The sequence below is a fragment of the Macaca thibetana genome, chromosome 11 (genome assembly GCF_024542745.1).
Source record: "Macaca thibetana thibetana isolate TM-01 chromosome 11, ASM2454274v1, whole genome shotgun sequence".
Lineage (NCBI taxonomy): Eukaryota > Metazoa > Chordata > Mammalia > Primates > Cercopithecidae > Macaca > Macaca thibetana.
In genome coordinates, this window is record NC_065588.1 from 43,350,267 (window position 1) to 43,374,108 (window position 23,842).

Sequence of the window (23,842 nt, forward strand, 5' to 3'; positions counted from 1 at the left end):
CATTCCTAGCACTACGCCTGTGCTTCAGTGTTCCAGCCCCATGAAAAACCCATTTCTGTACAGCATCATATCCCATAGTTAGTCATACTTTTAGATTTTTAGGAATATTTTAGTGTCATTGCTATTTAGAGATTATCTGTATCTTATGTTACACATTAGATAAACATGCTCTGATAATATAAATGTTATTTGAGCTAATTAGATAAACTTTGATTTCAATAATTGTTCATCTTTAAAACTGATGTAGCTTTATCTTAGGACTAAAGGATTACTTATCTTCTTTATATATAATACACGTTATATATTGTATATATTATATATAGATATATAGATATAATAATAATAATGTAATGTGTACAGTTGTTCACATAAATTAATTCAACTATATTTAGCTTCCCCTGTATCCTGTCCTCTTAAGCTCATTGAGGGCAGAGGCAGTTTTCTTGTATCTTGTCACTCTGCAGCACCTAACACAATACCTTTCATAAACATAATCTGGGCTTAGCTTAGCAAGTCTGTGGATTGGATTCACTTGCAAAATCTATCTATTGCTTTAAGAGAAGCCAATATTTAAAAGTAGACTTTTCATTAAAAGGATATTACAGATACTACTTGCTTTGTTTAATAATTACCTGCTTTGGAGATGTGTTTGTATTTTTAACAAATGGAGATGTGAATGCTTTAATTAGCTTCTATTATATATATTAGAAAACAATCTTGGAATAGTGCCACTATGTAAGTTAACTATGCTGGTTCAAAATATATTTGAGATGGAATTTGATTAAATAATTACCAAAAATAGATATGTAAGACTGTATATGATTTCTTTAGTAGAAGATCAGGCAGCAATATTGATTTTTTCAATTAAGTACTGAATATACCCAGTCAAATTCAAACACTTACTAAATGACATTTTGCAACTTTCAAAAAGCCCTGACATTTAGCCCCTCAGTTGATTCCCTTAATAACTTGGTAAATTAGGCAAAAAAAGCAAAGAAGGAGAGGATCATGGGCAGCAAGGGATTTACCCACATTTACATTTATATTGGCAGAGTCAGGACTTGAACTGAAGTCTCCTGAGGCCTAATTTGATTCGCTATCTGTATCAACTAGAAATACCTAAAATAACTCTTATGTCTATAAAGATAAATGTACCTGTAGAAAATACATCCCTCAAAACACACATTTAATTACAACTTCTTAAATGAACACCCTCTTCCTTTTTCTTACAGCTCCTTATCCCTAGATTTTAAAGAATCAAAACACATATAAACATCTGCCTAGAGCAAACACACGGAGTTTCCTCATGACTGGAAGCCCACATTAAAGCCACGCCTAAGGGAAGAAGGGAAGGCAGGGCTGATAATATTTTGTTTATTTTAGTCCTTCTGCTTAGTTTTGGTTTGCAGGCACTGGACTGAACTTAGTTTTCAGAGCCAGAAATTGTCATTGTTTGTGTATCTAAATTTGTTAATACTCTGCTTTTAGAAATTTTTATGTACAATGGATTCCAAGAGTATTTTGGGAACTTCTCAGTGGTGAAATCTAAATTGTGGTTCAGTGAAGAGCCAACAAACACAAACTGCAAAGAGCAATTGGCACAGTAAACTTTTGGAGGATATACGACTCTTCTGCTCTTCTAGCACAAAGCACAGAGTAGGTGCTTGCTACAGTTAATCGGATGAATGAATGAAAAGTACCTTAATCCCTAGCATTGTCTCCTCAGTTCACCCAAAGATTCCCTGTGATGGCTGTGCCACCATTAGAGCAGCAGTTTATTTTCTGTGCAATTTGTAGAAGAAAAACCAGAAACCAAATTGTCACCCATGCTCCAAATTGTTATCCATGCTCCAAAGACTATCCTTGGTTTTATGCCATAGCAAATAAGGTATTGCCATTTCCAAGTAAGTCTTGCCCCATACCAGTCTGTGAACAGGAGGCATTTGCTTTTGGGTAGTAGTTGACATGCTTTGGGGAGTTTATGCTGCCTCCCCAGCTCCCATCTCAGAGAATTCCTGCTATTCACAGTCACTGCTGGAAAGGACAGGCCTAAGTGGCCCTGTCCCCACCCCATGTCTGCCTTGCCCACCCCGATGAGACCAGGGGTAGACTCGTGGACCACAGCAATCAGACTCTCTCTTATGATTCTGAGCCAAGCTACAGAAACTACAGTCAGTGACTGTGGACTGCAGCTGAGAGCTCCCATCCAGCCAGGGCTGAGGTTGGTGCCAATGCAAGCCAATGCCAAGGACAACCAAAGCTACTTAAGAGCAAGATTTTAAATAAACAGACGAAGCCAAAGTCTGTGGACAAAGGAAATCAGACCAGCTTTTAAAAAGCAAAGAGTATGCAGCACTCACAGGAAATTAATAATTTTATTTATTTATTTTATTTTTTAATTTTATTTATTTATTTTTTTATTTTTGAGACGGAGTCTCGCTCTGTCGCCCAGGCTGGAGTGCAGTGGTGCAATCTCAGCTCACCGCAAGCTCCACGTCCCCGGGTTCACATCATTCTCCTCCCTCAGCCTCCCCAGTTGCTGGGACTACAGGGGCCTGTCACCATGCCTGACTAATTTTTTTGTATTTTTAGTAAAGACAGGGTTTTACCATGTTAGCCAGGATGGTCTCGATCTCCTGACCTTGTGATCCACCCACCCCGGCCTCCCAAAGTGCTGGGATTACAGGCGTGAGCCACTGCACCCGGCCATAATATTTTTTAAAAGCAAAGAGAGTCAAAAGAGAAAGAGTCAAAAAACAAAGGAGAGAAAGAAAGAGTGAGAGACTAGAGACCAATCGACTTAAGTTTCTGACTCTCTCTTTCCCAGCTTTGGTCGCTAGGAAGTCTAGCTGGACTTTGTTTCCTGCTGGTGGATGTCTGCAAAATTGCTGGCTTAATCTTTCCAGTTAACTCCTGTTTTTAATTTGAGTTAATTTGAGTGAGATTCGATTGCCAGCAACCATTCATCTCTGACCAATGAACTTCCCCGTCCCCTTCTCCCCTGGGAACAAGGTGCTTCAGTTTGGCCCTTCTCTCTCCCATCAAGAAAGAATGGGATCTGAAAAACTTTCACACTGTCAAATACTGAGTTTGCTGACTTTTCCAGTAACACTTTAGAAGAGCACAGCAGTGAGAAGGCCACATAAGACAGCAAGGGATAACAATTTACAATACCATTTTGGGCATCAGTCGTAATCTATTTCAGGAGGAGCACCGGAACATCTGCTATTACCTCAGTAGCAGATCACTTACTATCCCCTTTTTGAGGGCTACTTACCGTCACACATAAAGCTTTTCCTTGCTCTCACACTCCATACACCAGATGCTACATAAGTTCTTCTGTCCATTGTAAATGCCTTGAAAGCGGGGATTGTCTCCACTGTGATGTTATACTCACTGCTCTCACTCTAGCAGTGACAGCATTCTTTTGAATGGATACACGTTCTACATATAATTTTAATGGATATTCCTTCTCCCTCTCTCAGAATGAATATTTTGAAAACTTGTGGGGCTAATATTCAGATAACATCTCCTCAAAAACCTTCCTTTTCCTTTTTGCCACTCCCTCTGCACTTCCGTGTGTCCTTGCACTTCTATGAGATCTCCTAAAACTGAAGAGCATGAGGAAGACAGGAAATTACTATTAGCTTTTCCTTAGTCCAGGAAAAAAAGACTTAGAGATGGCTCCGTCATATTCATAAAGTGTTGATTAAAGAAGCCAGTATCAGCAATTGAAAAGGACTTTCTAGTTTAGCCCTGCTTCCCATTCCATCTGGGCACCTCCAGCATCAGCCCACAATTTCTCAGGCTCCAATCCATTCCATGCCATTCATTAAGCTGACTTTCCGATGAAGACACAGAAGGAAGAGAGCACATTTGCATCAATGCAGGTACAGGTGTATAAACTCAGTGGCTCCAAGTGGCTGCACTGAACAATGTTCACTTACTTGGAAAAAGGGCCATTCTCACAGATTCTATTTAAGGCCAATGAGGATAATAGAAATTCTTGAATCTAGGACTATTCATAAATACTGTTTTAGAAGAATTTATTTTGATTCAGAAAGGACCACAGTTCCTGGCAGACTGTGATTAACGTTTTATTTCCTTTTCCTATATCATTAAAGGCAAGGGTAGTATTCAGAGCACTCAAAAGACATATACAGAAAGAAAATAAAATGATGTTTTTGACATGCTTGGATCTCTATCATATTATGTTCTTGTCTCTTCTGGTACAATTGTAGGATTTATTTTCTAAACATTCCAATTTTACAGCATGAGTCATTGCTAATGTAGAAACCAACTGAATCATCCATCCATCCATCAATGAATATTCTTGTCTTCTTTTTTCTTATATGTGCTTATCATTATACTAAAAAAGATATTAGGAATTCTTTTTCTTTTTTTTTTTTTTTTTTTTTTTTTTTTTTTTGAGACGGAGTCTTGCTCTGCCACCCAGGCTGGGGTGCAGTGGCCGGATCTCAGCTCACTGCAAGCTCCGCCTCCCAGGTTTACGCCATTCTCCTGCCTCAGCCTCCCGAGTAGCTGGGACTACAGGCGCCCGCCACCTCACCCGGCTACTTTTTTGTATTTTTTTTTAGTAGAGATGGGGTTTCACCGTGTTAGCCAGGATGGTCTCGATCTCCTGACCTCGTGATCCGCCCGTCTCGGCCTCCCAAAGTGCTGGGATTACAGGCTTGAGCCACCGCGCCCGGCCAGGAATTCTTGCATTTAAAGCACTTCTTCTCCCTTTCACTTATTTTGCTTGGTTCACAGGTAATATAGTAAAGCTATCATTAACTTTGTGTTGGTTCAGATTTCCATTCAAAATATTGAGTCAGAAACTGAAATCAAGTGTACTCTTAAGTATCTCAAATCTGATGTCTTCCATACAGGAGGTAAACATAAAGTCTAGAAAAAGTAGTATAGAAAAGAAATATTTTCATAGTTTCTGGCCCTAAGAAAGACCAATCAGACTGGATTGTGGTAATAAGTCTATGTCTTCTTCACTTGGCCTTTAAAAGTTGACTTTAAAAGTTATTTGATTGGCCAGGCAAGGTGGCTCACGCTTGTCATCCCAGTACTTTGGGAGGCCGAGGTGGGCAGATCATCTGAAGTCAGGATTTTGAGACCAGCCTGGCCAGCACGGTGAAACCCCGTGTCTACTAAAAATAAAAAAAATTAGCCGGGCTTGGTGGCACATGCCTTATAATCCCAGCTATTCAGGAAGTTGAGGCAGGAGAATCACCTGAACCCGGCAGGTGGAGGTTGCAGTGAGCCAAGATCGCGCCACTGGACTCTAGCCTGGGTGACAGTGAGATCCATCTCAAAAAAAGAAAAAAAAAAGTTATTTGATCATCTTGTTTCAAATATGAAGAATCTATTTTATTCCATTCCATCTTAAATATATCACCTAGGATACTTGGTATTGTAATATAATTATTTGTTAGGCACATCTTTTATTATTATTATCTATACCAGATGGTTTCAAGGAGAAGACATGTTTACTTGGAACCAACCTATGGTTTGGGGTGGGGCTGGGCGGTGGGTAGGAGCACTGGTCCAGGAGTCAAGATAACCAAATGCTAGTCACTGTGATACCACCAGTGAGTGAAGCTGTCACTTATTGGGCTTTCTTGTTCATTAGTTTCTTTTTCAGTAAAATGAGATTCCTTCAGTGCCTGAAATCTCATTCTAAGACTCAATGACTGAGCCTTTTCCTATTGTTTATCTTTTGCCCCAAAACTTGTAGCACAAAGTCTCCCCAATTTTTATGTACTTAACAACCCACTGTTCAGTAACCATTCTATATTACATACAATTATTATCATGAGCCCCCTTTCCCATTCTGACGATGTGGAGATTATATAGGGAAAACTATAATATGGATCACATGGAAAAAACTGAATTAAAAGGAAGATTTGGTCTGGGCATGGTGGCTCACGCCTGTAATCCCAGCACTTTGGGAGGCCAAGACAGGCAGATCAGTTGAGGCTGGGAGCTCGAGGCCAGCCTGATCAACATGGAGAAACCTCGTCTCTCCTAAAAATACAAAATTAGCTGGGCATGGCAGTGCATGCCTGTAATCCCAGCTACTCGGGAGGCTGAGGCAGGAGAATCGTTTAGACCCAGGAGGCGGAGGTTGCAGTGAGCCGAGATGGCGCCATTGCATTCCAGCCTGGGCAACAAGAGCGAAACTCCATCTCAAAAAAAAAAAAAAGAGGAAGATTTGAATTTATTATGTATTATTTCTAAGAGAGAACTCGAAAAATCATTTGTCCTAAACAATAGCTTCTATCTATTGACTCCCAAGTAGTTCCCAAGAAACTAAATTGCTCTTACCAAATTATCCTTTTAATACATCCATGTTATAGACTCATCAACTACCTGTTCATTAAAACACATGGCCTACCAAAATTATATTTTAACATCATTAGCTTTTAAATACTAGAAGTTATTTCAATGCTTAGAAAACTCTGGTGAGCATGATTACATGTGGAAACTTTCAGATAGAATGTATCCAAAAAAGGAAGTATATTAAAAATGTAAATATATTTCAGATAGCATGTATCCAAAAATGTAGATATATTGACAGGCTTTGCCACTTTTTTGCAGTTTCACATCATGTCTTTACTTGTAATAATAACAATAATTGCTGCAAAGATAATAAACTACATTCCCATTCTGCTATCCCTCTACCCCCAGTACTGTATCTACAGTTTTCCCTGCAACATGGTGGCAGTCTACAAATAGTCTTTGTGACATCAGGAGGAGAGTCTAGATTTCCTTCCAGGGCAACATATTTTGGTATTAGGTTGAACCATAAAATTGCCATTTTTTGTCAGGATGATTGACTACTGGTGGTTTCATATGGCACAAGCTAAAGAGCCTTCCTTGGGTTTGGGTTACAGTCCTGAGAGTCACTTGTGTGTCCAATGGGCCAGTCACTTAACTGCTGAGTCTTGGTGTGTGAAATGGTAGTAACACCTAGTGCATAGGATTGATTATTAACTTAACATTGAGGCTTAGCAATGACATACAGGAGCACCATGCCTGGAAACAGTTATTGTTCAAGAAATAGGTAATAATACAATATAATTATCGGTATAAGTAACTTAGAAGAGTTTCCTCACTTTCCCTTTAGCCATTCTTGCGTATATGGTGAAGGTAATGGTTGCTATGGTAGAGAGAAATGGAAAATATTTGTGAAGCAAGCACAGTTTTTAAAACCCCAATAACGTTAAAGGCCTTCCACTCCTGTCTTGTATGCTCTCTTATGTCCTAGTAAGGGCACAGATAAAGTTTGACACATACTCGGTGGAGTATCTAAATAGAAAATGTACTGATGCAAACCAAGAACAGAGTTTTAAGAAAAAAATCAAAGCACTAAGCAAACATTCTGAACTTTTGGCAGAGGAATTGGACTGTCTGAATCCCCATGACTCTTTGGAGTTATTAATAGTGACGCATTTTGCCATATTTTGAGCAGACGCATATTTATAGGTCACGCAGTATCTGTGTGGGGAGACTTTCAAGGCTTTATGGCCTTTTAAAAATGTCTTATCTTGGAAGAGAACAGGGCAAGGAGGATGCCATTTTGTCATCTGTGCAGCACCAACCACCCTGTGCTCATTAAATATTACGGGAAAGACGGGCACTGCAGAAGGGCCTGGAATGTGGCTCCCATCTGCTCTGCCAGAAGCCACGATGAAGTCACGAGTTGCACAACAGTAGTAATTCACAGCTATTTATGACCATTTTAATAGCAAAGGTCTAGATCAGAAGGCTGTGTTTACATGCCGTGCAGCAGAATAGTTCATGAATCATTCCCACAGCAGCGTTTGGTCAAACCAATCAACCAAGTAATGAAAAATGAACCAGTTGTTCTTGAGGTTGTGATTAATAGATCTCTATATTAGCCTCTACTTTCCTCATGCTTTTCCATACCTGAGACAGAATTGACTCCTGCCCCATGCCCACAGACTCTCCTCCTCTGTCCTCCCGGCAAGCCACAGCCCTGTTACCCTTTCTCCACCCAAGCTCAAAGCCCTAAGACATCAGGTAAGTTAAAGGAGCTTTGAAAACTCCTGTAGAGCACCTGTGCACATAATTAAGGAAATATTATTTTTAGCACATGTTTATTTTCTCATTGTCATTGCTCCATTATGTGACTTCAGTTAGTGACCCCGATGGCCCCTTTGCATCCAGATCAGTAAAATCCTTTCACTTGTCTGCTTAAACTGAGTGGAGGTTTTAGTGATTATCACTTCCATGCAGCCTGAAGATCGAACTATTTCCTTTTGTTTCACTAGACAGTTAATCCCCTCATTAAGAGTGATGGAAAATGAATAATTAAACATGCCATTTTTGCATTTCAGGTAATGAGAGGCCCTAAGATCCCAGAGGATGCCGTAAGAGGAAAAGTCAGGGGAGTGTTGAAGACTCTGCTTCCTATAAATATGTGAGTTTCTCTCCCCTGGCTTCATGGTAGAAAAGGTTTGGCGAAGGCTCTTCCTCTAAGTTGAAACAAAAGAAAGTGAAAACCTTAGTTATTGGGCTGTACTCTAACACTTAGTAGCTGTGTGACTTGGGGCAAAGCAGCTAATCTTTTGACACTAAAAGTGTTCTCAATTATATAACTGGAATGATAATGGTAAACATTATATTGAAGGTTTATGAGCTTTAAAAACATGAATGAGTGACAGTACTTACAACAGTGTCTACCAGATGGTAAGAGCTCTGTAATGTGTTAATTATATTATCATTTTCGTTATCACCCAGGCAAGTCACCTGAATGCTGTGGGTATCAGGCCTCAGCCAAACAACCACTTGCAGAGTGTCAAAAAGCTCCCTTTTGCCTATTAGAACAAGGATTAAGAGTAAATTATGTTGTACCCTGGAGGGAAAAAACCCAAGTAGCCATACCTTTAGGGCCTTAGGGAATTCAGCTTTCACCAGACTTCTTCTAATTACTCTAAAAAGATTTTTTGAAGGGTGGAGGTGGTAGAAGGTAGAAAGCCACAAGAGTTGGGACCCAGATGACCACACTTGGTGAGTGAAGGTGAAGCCACCCACAGCAGCCTCCACTGGTGCAATCTGAATTCCTGCCTTCAGTCCCAGGCCCCACAGCCTCTGCCCCTTCCTCACGTTCTCCAACTCCCAGGAAGCCGGCTTGCCCTAGGCTTCCCCAGCCCTGTACCGCGGAGACTGGGCAGGGACTCCTTTTGTACTCTGACTCCTGTCTCATCTGACCATGTTTTAGGCAGACCTTATGCTCATGCCGACTAAAAATGGACTCACCCTGCTAAGGAAATCCAAGCCCCATTGGGAAATATCGCTGAGTCTAATTTGATCATTTCTTTTGCCGCTTCAGGCTGTGGACCTTACAAAAGCAGAGATAGATAGCACCCTTCAAGATGCAGAGTTCAGGGAAAGCTCCTATACAGAGGGGAGTGGGGGTCTCCCCTGAGTTTGGAAAGATGACTAGGGTTTGATTGACAGAGTGAACGGGGGGCGGGGTGGGGGAGATATTTCAAGTAAGTGGGGAGGGTCTGGAATGTGCCTAGAACAGGGAATCTTCTGAGAGGCTGAAACAAGCTGTGTAAGGGAGTGCAGGTTGCTCAAGCTGCTCAGAGAGACACAGACCAGTGTGGAAAGAAAGGTCTGAGGGTTCATCAAGGTATTGGACTTTATTCTGCGTAAATACAGATGGTGAAGGGTGGAAGCAGTGTTTTAGAAAAGAAAAAGTGTGTAATGCTGTGCATGCAGCATTGGTAGAAATGGGCTTGATGGGAGGAAAATTACTTAGCGGACTAAGGCCTGAGGTCATGGAGACCTATGCAAAGGAAAGTAAAATGCACGAGGGTGACTATATGATTATGTGCAGAGGGGGTGGAAACTGTTGCTCAAAACTGTATCTTAAAATTTGTTTTGTCATTGCTTTACCCAAAATAGTCAATCCTAGTTGGATTTTTGTGGAGAAAATATTTTGCCACTTTTCTCTTTTAAATTGAGAAAATTTAAAAAGATTCTAGTAAGAAGCAGCTTTAATGCTATTTGTGGAAGGAAAAAGTTACCAGGAGAAAGAGTGAATACAGTGCATGATCAAAGGAGTGATGGAAAGTGACAGTGGCTTTCAAAAGAATGCAGGTGAATTAACACGTATTATGACAAACGCAATCTTACAGCCACTTCATTTTCTTGTCAATGTTGGGAAATACTTTCTAGATATTCTAATAATGATGCCATTAGCATTGTACAATTTTTAATTAAAAAACTTATAACACAAATAGAAAGTTAAATCCAGAGGGGAACTTCAATATCCTTTCATCATTTTACAGAGGAGTTCACAAGACCAGAGAGTAAACAGCTTACACACGGTCACCCAGCAGGTGTGTGACAGGTCCATTGCCAGAAGGTAAATGCTTTGCTCCTGGTCCAGTGCCCTTTCTGCTTGGCCACAGGAGTCCACAAAGACCATTTTATTTATTTCTTTTTCAAAATACAAAATTTTATCAAAAAAGGGCCATTTTTATAGCTGAAGTAAGACTTGGTGTTTTCCATTTTCTCTTTTTAAAGTCAAGAGCTGTTTTCTCAGATAGATTATTCACATTTCCCTTTACTACGGTAATTTTCTTGTTTGTAGAATTAAATAATTAACCTTGAGGTAATCTTTGTGTTGAAGACACCTTAGCCTAGGGGTGCAAGTTGCTTAATGGGAAGAAAAGTGGGTGCCTAAGGGAAAGTACAGACTTCTAGGCGTTCCCCAGCTCCCTCGGAACAGCCCTGTGACCTGGTGCTCAGGATAAGGTGAAGTCACGGAAAAGCATCAGCAAACGTGCCTCTCAACCTGCCTTGCCCATGATGACCGTCATCCCAGGCCCCAGAGTGGAGGCGTCGAGCCTCCTCACAGGGTCCCTGGGTGCCCATCTCCTCGGAGGGGGCCCCTTCCCACAAGGGACCCATCGGCCTCACTTCTCTGTTCTCCCTCCTCCCCACTTCTCTATCTTTTCTGTAAAATGTTTAAAAGAAAAAATAAATCTCTCCTGTTAGAGCATGTTCCTTTTCTTTTACCTCCAACCTTTTTTTTTTTAATTTCTCAGCCTCTGCCTCTCATGCAGGTGAACTTGCTTTCCTCCACCTCGTGCAAACACACATTAGGGCTTTGCTTCCTCTGCTTCCGGGGCCCGCAGCCTTCCCTTTGTGGCACCTTCTCCCCAAGACCTGTTCCTTTCTGCCTCCTAGGAGCCCATTCTGGACAGGGGATGCCCCAATAATGTCAGAGGGCTCCTGTGGATGGTCCCCTACCCCCATCCCAGTTACCTGGCCTGGGCTCAGGCGTGGGAAGTCCTGAAGTTCTGATTTTCTTGGTTAATCTCCTTGAAGCAATTCTTCATGATACCAAGTGCCCTGATTCTTTGTTCAAAGTTAGGGGTGGGCCAGTATCAACCTTGATATTTTTCACTGTTGATTCATGTTCATGAAAGATTCTCCTAAAGTTTGATTGGTGAATGCCTGGGCCAAGCACCATAAGCCTAGGTGCACTGTGCCACATCCATATCAAGAGACTGGGAATCTTGGTGGGGTCAAAGTGTCTCCTGTATCCATGAACTATTGTATTGCCTCTCCTGGCAAGTCTATGAGAGAAGGGACAGCATAAACTCTGCCATAGGAGGAGGAAAGCTTCTCTCTTCTTCTCCATGGGACACAGGGAGGGAACTGATAGATGGCAGCCCTAAGGGCCCAAATTTAAGAGAGTAAAGTGGGGTGAACATGTTGAAATTGTGACCATTTTCCCAGAAGAAGCAGAGGGTATAATGCATCAAAGTTAGAGCACTAGAAGGGCCTTGGTATGGCCCCCGACACCAACTTGGACAGAGAGGCCAGACTCCAGCAGGTGGCAGCAATGGCAGTGGAGGTGGCACAGGCACCAACATGCAGAAGGGGCTGGCAGTGACCCTGGCAGGGAAGGATGCAGTGCCTCAGGGATAAGAGGATGCCAGCTGGGGACTCAGGCTCAGGTGCAGGTGTCACTAGACCTGGGCTAGCCTCCCACCCACTAGCCAGTTCCACAAGAATCTGTTCAGATACAATGTCCGCCTAAGGAGGAAAGTGGTAGAAAAGTAAATACGCCTTAATTCCCCAAACTACTCATTTACATCTGGGTAAGACTCCTAAACCAGAAAAATGAGGATCTTTATTGCTAATTACATGCTGGGTATCCTTAGGAGAGACATTTAAACTTTCTGGACCTCAGTTTTCTCGTATATAAAATAAGGATGTAAACAATTATTATTTTGTAGGATTGTTGGAGGACAAAATGACAATATGAGCAAGTGAAATGCTATACCTAGTACTATGCCCTCAGTAAACAGTAGGCAGCAACCAACCTGGTGGGAAGTCTGCTATCCAGGAGGGTAGGGCTTGTTGACTTGCAAGATGATGAGGATTTCCAGATAGATCCGGCTGAGTAAGCATTGCTTTTTCCAGTTGGATAACCCTGAGATCTGCTGCTGGAGTGGACTCTGGATGTGAGCAGGAGGCAAAACACAGGGAAAGTAGCCCGAGTGCTGCTGAGCTTCTCAGGTGCTGATTTAGAAAATGTCCATGCTCACTACACAAGGACCTAAATATGCTGGCTCAGCTATCTAAATGGCAATGACAGTTGATGACAGATGTTTCCCAACGACTTCCTCTCCCAGAATCTTTTGCACCCTACACGTTCCTGTTGTTCAGATTCTTTCTGGAAGCAACACAGTTCCCAAATGTACATCAGATTGTGTTTTTCCCCACATCTTCGCCAGGCTTGTGTGATCATCTTTTTACTTTTTCTTAATCTTTTTTATTAAATTGCAATTTAATTTTTATTTTTCTGACCACTGGTGAGACCTACCATCTTTTCACATATTTATTGGCCCTTTGCATTTTCTCCTAAGCTTTCATTACTTGAGTTTTACAACAGAAGGGCATCATCTTTAGAATCAGTCCAAGGCCAGCATTCATTACAACCACTCCTATTATTTCATTTTGTTTTCTTCTCTTCTTTAAACTTCATGCCTCTGATTAATCTGTTTAATTTTAATGGCTAGGCATGGCAGCTTACATCTGTACTCCTAGCACCTTGGGAAACTGAGGCAAGAAGATTGCTTGAGAGCAGTCTGGGCAATATAGTGAGACCCTGTCTCTACAAAAAATAATAATAATAATTTTATGAGTATATAATACTTCAGGGCACACATCGACTTTTGTTTGTCTTCCTTTGGCAGAGTCCTCACCATAGATAGAATTTTTTCATCTTTTGGATTAATCATGATTCAGGTCTTGAAATGAAAACTAAAATAAACTTGCTAGTTGACCTTTAATCCCAATTTGGAATTATTCTAGGTTGAATGAAAATCACCTACTTGATAGTACTCTACCTGTGTTTTTGCACTTTCTATAGAACAGAATTGGAGGCAGAATACTGTAGAAGAAATTTTCAAGAAGATTCAAGTACTAGATTTAGGATGTAGAAGTCCCTGCTTGCATACTGCTGCCAGTCTCCTTGCAGCTTTCAGCAAATCACTTTCCTTCCTCTCTCTGTAAATGAGGCAGGCAGCAGGTTGAGCTATATCAGTGATTCTCAACCCTGGCTACATAGTACAAGTACTTGAAAAACTTTTTTTGTTGTTGTTGTTAGTTTTGGTTGGTTTATTATTGTCTTTAAAAGTCTTCACAGGCAAAGCCATCCCTCCTTGTCTCTATCTTACACCCTGCCTGGTGGTTTTAGTTGAGGATTCTGGGAAAAAGAGACTTAGAGTGATGATGAGGAGATTTGACATTTTAGGAAGAAAATGGGAAGTTTCTGGAATTTCAGAAATTTTCAAACTTCAAAAATTGTCATGGTTGTTTCTGGCTCTTTATTTTATTCCATCTCTATAAAATTCCATATGTGGAAATAATGTGTTGCCTCATATTTATCTCTATTCAGTCATGCATTTAATACATATTCATTGAAAACTAATTATGTGCCAGACCTGTGCAAGGAGAGAAGGGAATGCAATAGAATTACCTGAAAAACTTCTTTAAAGGCTATTTAAGAAATTAAATTAAAAAACTTTTAAATAATGCATCCTAAGGTCAGTTAAATAAGAATCTCTGGGAGTAGGATCTATGCATTAGCACATTTTAAAAGTGCTAAAAAGTGCCTCAGGTGATTTTCATATGACACCAAGAATGGGAATCACTGAACGTGATGATCTCTGATATCCCTTGTAGTAAACACCTCTATGATTCTATAACATGTTGAAATTTGGGCAATATATCAAACTCTTTAGTGATTTTTAAGTTAGTAAAATGGAGACTCTACTTCATGTTCCCACACACAGCAACGGAGTTTAGAATTGGCCTGAATGGTTGGCTTGGAAGATGTTTGTTAATGGCCAGAATCATTCATGAATCTTCTTGCTTTTTCCTCTCCTCCTATAGTGAACATGTCTCTAAATGAAACAAGATGTGCTTTTGTTGAGCTGAAAACTGGATGAACTGAGGGTGTAAAATGAATGGACAATTAATCCTATAAATCACTAACCCAGAGGACAGCCAGCAACCACTTCTTCTGTCCCCACTTTGAGGTTAAAAACAAAAATGCTGTGTTTGGAGGCCATAATGTGAGCTTTTGTCAACAAAGAGGAAAGTGCAATACAGTTATAATAAGACCCACTTCAATAAATAATTTTTTACGCAATCCGTAGCTATTCGGCCAATCAATTAATTATGAATTGCAAACGTATTTCACCCAGGAAGTGTTTGCTAACAGTTTGTGGTTGACAAAGACAATGTGTTCAACATAGGATCTAGTCCAAATTTACTAACAAAATATGACATTTTTACTGCAAAAGTGACTTAGGAGACATTACTGGGGAGACAAAAACCCTTAATACACAAAGATACTCCGTAAAACTTTAATTGCATGGTGGAATCCATAAATGCAAGAGAAGCAACCTCATCTAGAATTTCAAGTGAGAAATGTTTTGGGAGCCATCTGTGTCCCTATTCAGAAATATAATCAATGAAAGGAGTGAGGTTCCCTGAGAAGCTGCTTTGATCATGCAAACATGAGCTTCATTTTTAGATGTAACTAGTATCTTCTTTCAGGTGGTTATTGATCAGATTCTTCTCTGCTGAGTCAATGACAAACACACACAAGGCTTGGTCCAACATGAAGTTTGATGTCCCAGGTCACAGTTGCAGGGAAACTTGAGGTCATAGCACCAGAGGTTTGAGCTCTTCAGTTCAAAAACCATATGCAGCATGAAAGAATGCTCTGGTGTTCTTTGAAGTTTGATGTATATAACTTCAAATCTCAAAGAGAAATACATTTCTCCTCCCACTGAATTCAATTGCTTTGTAAGTGGTCTGATTTCTGAAAAATTGATTTTTGGTGCAACTGAAGAGTCTATTTAACATTTGGGTTGCCTTAATAATAGAAGCCCAGGGATGCTATGACTCTCATGCTTCAAGGACCTTTGCAAAGCCACAAGGACATAAAGATCAGGACGACATCACTCTGCCCTAGATGAGCTCACTTTCTAGGGGAACCAACACCTATATTAGAGTGTTGGAAGACTGCCTTTAAATGCTTCAAAATGCATCTGCTATTATTTTATGATGGGAGAAAGATCACCATGGTTTTTACTGATCATCAGAAGAAATAAGTACTTACTAGATTTTTATGTCTATATTGTTTATATATTTTGAAATTGTGGTAGAATACACATAACATAAAATTTACCATCTTAACCATTCTTATATGTACAGTTAGGGGCCTTAAGTACATTCACTTTGCTGTGCCACTGTCACCACCATCCACCCACAAGACTCTTTCCATCTTGCAAAACCTAAACTCCAAACACATTAAAAAATAACTCCCCATTCTTGGCAACCTGCCCTCAACCCCTGGCAACCACGTTTCTACTTTCTGTCTGTGAATTTGTCTCCTCTAGATACCCCTTTTAAGTGGAATCATTCTGTATTTGTTCTTTTGGTTGGCTTATTTCACTCAGCATAATGTCTTTGAGATAAGTTTTTTTTAAAGAGCCAATAAATACTTCCAAGTGTCTCATCAGCAACTAACTGTGCTTGTTCTAGCTGAGGTGCCTCGGTTTATTTACAGATCTTATTAGAAAGTCACTTCTTCTCATGGTAAAGGGAGCCGATGTCATTTTGTACATCTTTGAAGGAATTCAGTATCATTCATGGATTATCCATTCATGGGTTCTCTGAGCGCTCAAAGGCACCGGCACTGCCCCTAGTAAGCTGTTGGTGGGGCTTGTGCAGCCCCACCACAAGACGTCCAGAGACAAGGCAGCCCACCTGACTCAGAGCTGCCAACCCCCAGCCCACGCGAGCTCTGTGCTTGATTATGGGTGTATATTACCATCTGGTATGTGGGTTTAGCAGTAAGAATGGGAGAATCAATCAGGCTTTCCATGTCATATGTTGCTATTATTTTATTTAACACTTGTTCTATGGCCAATACTGCACCAAGCACAGCATAAAACCTGGAATTACTTGATACACTCCCTCTCTATTATCCAAGGGAAACTTCTGCCAAACTTGCTTCAGGGTGTTCCTCTCAGTCCACTGAAAAGTGGCTTTATTTCCTAATGCCTTCCAAATACAGAGTCTTGATTGTTTAAAGACTAAAAGCTGTGCTTTAGAATTTTAAGTAAGATCCATTTTAATAAGAGTCTCAGCAAATTTCTGTATACTTCATTAAGTTTCTATCCTGGAGGAAAATATATCTCTCCATATTCCATGATGTTAGTGCAGGAAATGAAGCAACCACTTCCACTTACTATTTCCCTGGCTGTTTCTATTTAACAAAACCGTGATTTTAGCTGAAGCTTTATTTGTGATTTTAATCACAATCTATATGTTGGACCTCAGTAATTAGAAATTTGAGTGTTTGTCATAAAAAGCTACTTCCAAGGTACATTACTTTACCATAATGCCTTCCAATGTTGTGGTCTCTTAAAAACTCTGTAAGGTCACATTATTTGCCAGTGTTTGTAATAGACGTGGTACCTGGCTTCCTCTTACGCCCTTTGGAAGACTCTCCAGTTCTTCCCTGGGCTCCAGGGAGTACTGGGATTATTCAAGTGCTTCCTCCCTTCAGCTAAGAGACTAAAGTTCCAAGGCCGGGCGCGGTGGCTCAAGCCTGTAATCCCAGCACTTTGGGAGGCCGAGACGGGCGGATCACGAGGTCAGGAGATCGAGAGACGATCCCGACTAACACGGTGAAACCCCGTCTCTACTAAAAAATACAAAAAAATAGCCGGGCGAGGTGGCGGGCGCCTGTAGTCCCAGCTACTCGGGAGGCTGAGGCAGGAGAATGGCGTAAACCCGGGAGGCGGAGCTTGCAGTGAGCTGAGATCCGGCCACTGCACTCCAGCCTGGGTGACAGAGCAAGACTCCGTCTCAAAAAAAAAAAAAAAAAAAAAAACTGTCAGAGACTAAAGTTCCATTTTTACAGTAGAGAGCCTCAGCCTGCAGAGAGCAGTAACAGCTTCCTGGGCATGTCAGCCCTCGCACATACGACTACACTATCATCAGTATGGCAGTCTCTGGTTCTAAAGGATATTATAGATGATGACGCTCCTGCTTCAAATCCTATTCCCCTGTTCTATCCTCACCTCCCAAAAGGAGGAGAAAGATTGAGAGGCTTCAGACAATCAGATTTTACCAGATTTGTACTGCCTTTTAGTTTGCATCAGAAATCTGTGGGACCTGTATGCAGAGAAACATATATGTCCAAAGTGTAGCAAAAATGCAATTTTTTTTTAAAGGATGTAACTTTAAGAATCACATGGCCTGGCACGGTGGCTCATGCCTATAATCCCAGCACTTTGGGAGGCCAAGACAGGTGGATCACCTGAGGTCAGGAGTTCGAAATCAGCCTGGCCAACATGACGAAACCCCGTCTCTACTAAAAATACAAAAATTAGCTGGGCATGGTGGCAGGCGGAGTTTGTAGTGAGCCGAGATTGCACCCCTGCACTCCAGCCTGAGTGACAGAGCAAGATTCCATTAAAAAAAAAAAAAATCACAAAATTTATTTAGAGGCACGCAGTGGGGAAGCCCTTTGTATGTTTGCATAGTTCTTTCTTCTTCTTGTGATTCCAGTTGGAAATCTAGGACTTAGATAATTGACTTCAGATTTACTGGGATAGGGGAAAGGCGCAAAGCCATAACACAGGAGCACACTTGTACAGAGAGAGCAGCCATCAGAATTCAGATTCAGCACACCTCCATGAGTATCCACTATGTGCCACTCAGAGGCTTATCTTTTACACTTTTATCTTCACACCAAACCTGCGAGTTGGATGCTAATCTCTCCCATTTGACACATGAGGAAACTGAGCCCATATAGAAAGTAAGTGATAGAGTTTAGATTCAAACTCAGGCCCTCTGCCTCAAGTCCAACTTATGACTTGAAAGCAGAAATATTTGAAGTCTGGAAAGAGGCTTTTCACTTCATTAAAATCTGGCCTGTCAAAGCTGGACATGCAGCTTTCTCCACACTCTGGTCTGTCGCCTTAGCACCCTGCACCAGAGACAGAGAACGTTAACCCTGGGAACAGCCCGGTGTCTGGCTCTTAGCACATATGCACATGCCTCAATTCTAGCTCAAAATTACATTGCCCTGGTTTAGAGGTGGCTGCCTCCCCACTACTTCTGCTACTGCTTGATCTGTAGAGCTTTCTTAAGATAAAGCAGATGTTCCTAGCCCAGAAGCCTTAAGGTTGCTGGCACCAAGCCCTCCAGCTGGAGCAGGAATGAAGGTCCCCAACACCAGAGACTGCCAACAAGGTACAGGCCTCAGAGTAAGCCTTGAAGAGTTAGCTAATGGCAGCATCTGGCTTTCCATCGTGATCATCTTGCTTCATGACACAGCACATTTTTAGGAAATTACACTTTCATTTTTCCTGCTGTCCGTTAAACAAGGTTTAATAACATAGTCTGGAAATACAGGTGGGAAGTAGATTTGGGAAGTTAGAGTATATGCAAATTAAAACCATAATTAGGTCTTAATTTGTTTGAATTACTCCAAAGTTGGTATCTTTTTCAAAAATAATAAATAACAAATATAGCAAATTACTCAGTATGGTCTGAGTAAAACAGGGTATTACCTGTTTAAGTATATAAAAAGGTATATATTAAAGCCTGGCACACAGGTTATTGGTAAATGCTTATATAAATGAATAAATGTATAGTGATTTTAGGATCTTGCCAAAACCAAGAGTGACAGCCTTCTTTGAGTTAGGCCTAATTTTCAATCCTGATACTAAGGGTGGGGGAGTTATGGTGGCAAACAGTTGAAAGTGTCTGCTGCTCCTTATTCTCTGCCCAAAGGATATTAAACCACCTTTGCATGGTATCTTCACTGGGCTCTGACTTCTGCTAGTGTAGTTTCTTTCCTCCTTGCCCCTCCCCCAATGTCTGTGGACTATCTGGACCCCTCATTTTTTTTGTCTTAAAGCTGTAGCCACACTCATAAGGTACAACCGGAAACTGCTTCAATAAAGGAAGGCAGTATGAACACTTTGATACCTCTTCCCCTCCCTCCATTCTCCTTGCCTTCCTCCCTCTTCTTCTTCCCCTCATCTTTTTCTTCTTCCCCTATTTATTCTAGAAATGTTTCAGATTAGGAAATAATTTGTTACTTTGCTGTTTTAAAAAGGTGATAATGTAGTCTTCTTATCTTAGAGATTAAGTTCTGTGTTCACCTAATGTACAAACATTTATTCTCTAAGCGAGGTGATGACATGATGATGGTCTACAGCAGATTGGAAGCACCCTGTAAAATTAACATGTCTTACATCTTCCCATAATTCTTTTATGTGTAAAGCATTTAATATGTACAATGAAAAAGAATTGTATACAACAAAGTGAACTGCTATGCCAGGCTCTGATCCAAAGAAATTGTATGGATTGGTTTTTGGCATCTAAGGGCACTTTAGCCTTTGTTTCATATCAGTGAAACTATGTTCCTTTAAATTAGCTCAATAGAAATCTATACTAATTAGAATAATGAAAACTTGAAATAAATAAGGTATATAGAACAAGAAAATATTCCTGATTCAATTGTTTCATAATTTCTATTAGCACATTACACTGATGTTTGGTTTTAAAATATGATGGTTACTTTCTCAACATGTTTCTATTTTAAAATGACCTTTACTATTAACATATCTACATGGTGTCAAGTAACTGGAAAGCAAAAACAAAATTCATATAAATATTTGCAGAGACACCCTCAGTGTGATGAGCCTTGACTACAAAAAAGATGTTGATAAGCTCTGTCCTCACCAATAATTATTTGTTCCTTTTGGAAAGGTACATAGTCTATCAAAGCACCTGAATTATTTCTAGTTCACAAATAAATTTAATGGAGCAAATGCTTTCTAGGTCACAGTATGGGAAAGGTGACATTGTTACTATGGAAAGAGTGAAGGTCTGTTTTTTGATCTGCTAAAAAAAATAGATTGGCATAGAGTTGTTTTCTAGTCACAAAATTGAATATTTTGTTTTGAGATTTTAATTTTCAAAAATCACCATCAGATAAGAAAATGAGTTTTTGTCATACACATTTTGTCCCAACTTTATAATAATTCATTACTAGTATAGCATAAGGTTTTAATAGGTAGTTAGATCATTTGAGCCAAATTATTTGCCAATCTATTAATTATTCATTTATTGAAAATGTCAAAGTTGTGAGATCCTGGACAGTGTTAATCATGAGTGTTTTTAAAACCTTATTTTTACAAAACAGCAGTATTGGTATTGGCATAAGGATAGTCATACAGATCAGTGGAATAGAGTTGAGAGTCTAGAAATAAACCCACATGTCTATAGCCAGCTGATTTTCAACAGTGTTGCAAAAACATTCAATGAGGGAAGAATAGTCTTTTCAACAAATAGTGCTAGGACAACTGGATAACCACATGCAAAAGAATAAAGTAAATAAATATATTTACCTCACACCAAATATAAAAATTAATCCTAAATAGATCAAAGGCCTAAACTTAAGAGCTAAAACTATAAAAATCCTAGAACAAAACAGAATCATAAATACTTGTCACCTTAGATTTGGTAATAATTTGTTAGGTATGACAACAAGCAACAAAAGAAAAAATAGATAAATTGGACCTCATCAAAACTAAAAGCTTTTTGGCTGGGCATGGTGGCTCACACCTATAATCCCAACACTTTGGGAGGCTAAATTGAGAGGATTGCTTGAGCCCAGAAGTTCAAGACCAGCCTGGACAACATAGTGAAACCCTATCTCTTAAAAAAAAAAAAAGAGAGAGAAAACTTTTGTACTTCAAAAAACACTATTAGGAAAGTGAAAAGACAACCCATAAAATGGGAGACAATATTTGCAATCTGGCAAGAGACTTGTGTCCAGAATATATATGAACTCCTACAACTCAATAATAAAAAGATTAGGCCAGGCACGGTGGCTCACACCTATAATCCCAGCACTTTGGGAGGCCGAGGCGTGTGGATCATCTGAGGTCAGGAGTTTGAGACCAGCCTGGTCAATATGACAAAACCCCATCTCTACTAAAAATACAAAAATTAGCCAAGCATGGTGGCAGGCGCCTGTAATCCCAGCTACTCAGGGGAGGCTGAGGCATGAGAATCGCTTGAACCCAGGAGGCAGAGGTTACATGAGCCAAGATCACACCACTGCACTCCAGCCTGGGGGACAGAGTGAGACTCTGTCTCCAAAATAATAATAATAAAATGATTAATTGCCCAATTAAAAAAATAGAAAAATGATATTAATAGACATTTCTCCAAGGAAGATACACAAATGGTCAATAAGTACATGAAAAGATGCTCAACGTTATTAGTCATCAGAGAAATGCAAATCAAAGCTACAATGAGATACCACTTCACACCCACTAAGATAGCTAAAAACAAAAATTCAGATAACAAATGTTGACATGGGTGTGGAGAAATTGGAATCCTCCTATGCTGCTAGTGGAAATGTAAAATGATGCAGCCACTTTGGAAAATAGTCTGTTTTTCAAGCAGTTAAACAAGGAGTAACCATATGGTCCAGCAATTCTACTTCTAGGTATATACTCAAGAGAAGTGAAAGCATTTGCCCACACAAAATTTTGTATGCAAATGATTATAGCAGCATTATTTATAATAGAAAAAGGTGGAAACAACTCAAATGTCCATCAACTGATGAATGGATTAAGAAACTGTGGTATATCTATATAGTGGAATATGTTATGACCATAAAAGAGAAGAAGTACAGGCCAGACGCAGTGGCTCATGCCTGTAATCCCAGCACTTTGGGAGGCCGAGGTGGGCGGATCACCTGGGGTCAGGAGTTCAAGGCCAGCTTGGCCAACATGGTGAAACCCCGTTTCTACTAAAAATACAAAAATTCGCTAGGCATGGTGGCCAGTGCCTGTAATTCCAGCTACTCGAGAGGCTGAGGCAGGAGAATCACTTGAACCCGGGAGGCAGAGGTTGCAGTGAGCAGAGATCATGTCACTGCACTCCAGTCTGGGTGACAGAGTGAAATTCCATCTCAAATAATAATAATAATAATGATGATAATGAAGTACAATACATGCTACAACATGGATTGAAGCTTGAAAACATTATGCTAAGTGGAAGAAGCCAGTCATAAAAGATCACACATTATATGATTCAGTTTACGTGAAATGTTCATAACAGGAAAATCTATGAAGACAGAAGGTAGATTTGTGGCTGCCTAGGGGTGGAAAAATGGGGGTATGGAAAAGAGACATAGCTAAAGGGTATGTGGTTGCTTTCAGAGGTGATGAAAAATGTTCTAAAATTGTGGTGATGGTTCCACATATCTATGAAAATACTAAAAACCATTGAACTGTACATTTTAAATGGATAAATTGTATGTTATGTGAATTATTTCTCCATGAAGCATTAAAAATGAGTGAAAAAAAATCTTATTCTTTAAACACTAGGAAAGAAACAATCCCGGTGATATATTGTCAGGGACAGTTTATAAATGAGACTTTGGCAGAAGGCAAGGGTTTCTCCCTTGTTTTTGCATGGTTCCTTTTATTGCTACAAAGTTATGAATCGTTAGTGGGTACTCATTGCCCTGAAGAAGAGAGTCTGCTCTAAAAACACTGACTCATTCAGAACCAAACCACTTCAGATCTTAAAAAAATGAAAACTAAAATGAAGCCCAAAGCAAACTAAGTATTTTAATTAATTTAAAATGTTGGAGGCTTTTAAAGAAATCTCCTTTGCTATTTTTCTCCAATGCGTAGAAGTAAGAATGCATCTTTAACATGTTCTAAACATTTTTTAGTAGAACAATAATTTAATCTAATTAAACGTCCAAAGCTAATTTTCTAGATGTTGACTTAAGTTGGCTACTCTGCCTTAGGAAGCTCCTGCTGATGGGAGTAGTAGAGAAGTGATTAAGAGTACCATGGAATTAAGCTTCTTTCCTGGCTCTGTCAAAATAAGTGACAAAAGATGCTCTGAGCCAGGTGTGGTGGAGCTCACACCTGTAATCCCAGCACTTTGGGAGGCGAGGTGGGCAGATCACTTGAGGTCAGGAGTTCGAGACCAGCCTGGCCAACATGGTGAAACCCTGTCACTACTAAAAATACAAAAATTAGCTGGGCATGGTGGTGGGAGCCTGTAATCCCAGCTACTCGAGAGGCTGAGGTAGGACAATCGCTTAAACCCAGAGAGGTTGCAGTGAGCTGAGATCATACCACTGCACTCCAGTCTAGGTGACAGAGCGAGACTCCATCTCAGAAAAAAAAAAAAAAAAAGA

At 40.2% G+C, this 23,842-nt stretch overlaps 2 protein-coding genes across 2 annotated transcripts in view; both read left to right on the forward strand.

The window, feature by feature from the left end:
• SLC48A1 (solute carrier family 48 member 1) overlaps positions 1 to 23,842 on the forward strand; it is a 1,155,028-nt gene that overhangs the window by 442,138 nt on the left and 689,048 nt on the right. The gene's annotated exons all lie outside the window — the stretch shown is intronic.
• The window catches only part of PCED1B (PC-esterase domain containing 1B), a 134,227-nt gene continuing 115,587 nt past the window's right edge, over positions 5,203 to 23,842 (forward strand). The window contains exon 1 of the mRNA XM_050746925.1: positions 5,203 to 8,458. The gene's annotated coding sequence lies outside the window, so the exon portion shown is untranslated. The remainder of the gene's footprint in view (positions 8,459 to 23,842) is intronic.